Here is a 1,988-nt window from a genome sequence, read left to right on the forward strand (position 1 = left end):
CGGCCTTTGGAACGGACTTACGTGATCGCCGGATGTACCTGGAGCTTCAGGAGAATGTCCAGCTCACATGAACTGAATGAAGGAAAAACTTTACTGCGTTACGAGTCATTTAGGAGCTTGCGGGATCCCTTTTTATCACGGTGCGGAATGTGCATTGAACGGTGCGGAATGTGCATTGAACGGTGCGGAATGTGCATCGAATGTTGCGGAACGTGCATCGAATGGCGCCGAATGTTGCGGAATGTGCATCTGCTACAAGGTGCTCCTGCAGCTAAAACATTGATGAGCTGCTGAGGGTGCAGCAACGCTCCCCCCTTCCACAGCGCTGCCTGTATCCTTACTGGTCTATAAGGCACCACCGCTGATGGCTGCACCTCAATTACGGCTACGGTTCTGTGACCCGAGGTTCACTGCATGTGGCTTGGGACCCAAACATGGAAACCTAGAGTCCCAAAATAATGTGACGTGTGGGGTAGCTGCATGCAATGTAGGAGACCCACAGATCTCTTAAAGTGGAACCGCAAAATTAAAATTTGACATATACGATGCAATCTGTCAGTGTGTTTCCACCTTTGCAGTCATATTTGGGGACCCCCCACTGTACCTTTGCCATGTCTTCCCGTTCACACAGCAGAACCCTAAAAGTAATTTCTTTACTTCTGCACATCGCCATCTTTTCAAAGCCACAGAAGCCGCCCATTGAGCCCCACGTACAATCCTCCTCCCAAGACACAATAGGGCTCTATGGGCGGCTTCTCGACAGCGTGCAGATGAGGGACAAGACCGAGAGACGGTCACATGCAATGTACCCAAATCTTCATCTTTAACCCTTTGTTAGGATAGACTGTGCACATCTAGTCAGCAATTGTTCATGAGATCTGCCAGCACAGACGGGGTTAAATATGGCAAACACAACTCCCCAGCTTCCTCCTTTACATTACATAGGAATGGAGAGCCAAGTCAGATGTTTTTCGGTCCTGGAGCGAGGACAAAGGGGGAGCATCAGACGTTCTGCAATGCGAATGGGGAACATGGAACAAATATGAAGACGGGTTATCCCAATCTGGCTGCGGAAGTGGAAATACGCGTTGTCATGGCGGTTTCTGTATTTCTGAACATACATCGGTTTATTACCTGTTGATCGTGCCTGTAGATCTGTTTTTTTTTGTTCTTAAACAGGGTGACAACAGTGAAATCACACGGCAGTGTTGTCACGCTCTGCACGGGGTAGTGTTGGGGGGGCTGGTGTTGCCCAATGCAAAGAAAAGGCAAAAAGTCTTACTCAGTCCATGGCCGGGATTGCATCGGGATTAAAGGGCTCGTGCGTCTTTTTATTGCACCACGAAAGAATATGGACACCGGCACTCCGATAACGGAATATGTCTATTGATATACATGCAAAATAAGCATTGTGCGCTAGGTGCGTTATGCTGCTTTTTTTGCATGTACGTCAATAAATAGACATTTTCCATCTGCCGTTGGAGTGGCGGCGTCCATGTTCTTTCGTATCACTGAGCCGGTGGCCATCCGTTGACTGCCGCTGCACCGATTTTATCCTGATGGATGAGCTGACCGGAGTGCAATGGGTACATGGACTGTAACATTTTTATTGCAGCACGCTGCAGTGCGTTCTTCTGCTAGACAGGAAGTGGGCGGGGAGAGAACGGATCGGCTGTTTTGGGTTGCCTTTACCTGGACAGGTGCGGGGCGGGTGGTTTGTGCCCGTCACCGGAATTGTCAGGTGAGACAGGGAGCGGGAAGATGGCGGCGGGGTATACCGGACTGCTGATCACATGGTACATCTTCGGGGGGGATCCGCAGCGTGCTGGCCTCTCTGATGTAGGCGGTGCCAGGGCTCCCTTTCAGGAAGTGCAATGGGCAGTGCATGCCATGTATGATGGGCTGCGTGGTGGCGTTGTGCCGCCTGTCTCTCTGAATTCATAAAACACTTTTTAAGCAGTCACAGCAACAGTTTTTTTTTTTTTTTT

The 1,988-nt window shown here is 49.9% G+C and overlaps 1 protein-coding gene across 1 annotated transcript in view; it reads left to right on the plus strand.

Annotated features, from left to right (window-relative positions):
* Window positions 1-1,988, plus strand: part of PTPN4 (protein tyrosine phosphatase, non-receptor type 4) — an 82,144-nt gene that overhangs the window by 74,745 nt on the left and 5,411 nt on the right. The gene's annotated exons all lie outside the window — the stretch shown is intronic.

The sequence above is a fragment of the Nanorana parkeri genome, unplaced genomic scaffold (assembly GCF_000935625.1).
Source record: "Nanorana parkeri isolate BGI_ZX_2015 unplaced genomic scaffold, ASM93562v1 scaffold1233, whole genome shotgun sequence".
NCBI classification, from domain to species: Eukaryota; Metazoa; Chordata; class Amphibia; order Anura; family Dicroglossidae; genus Nanorana; species Nanorana parkeri.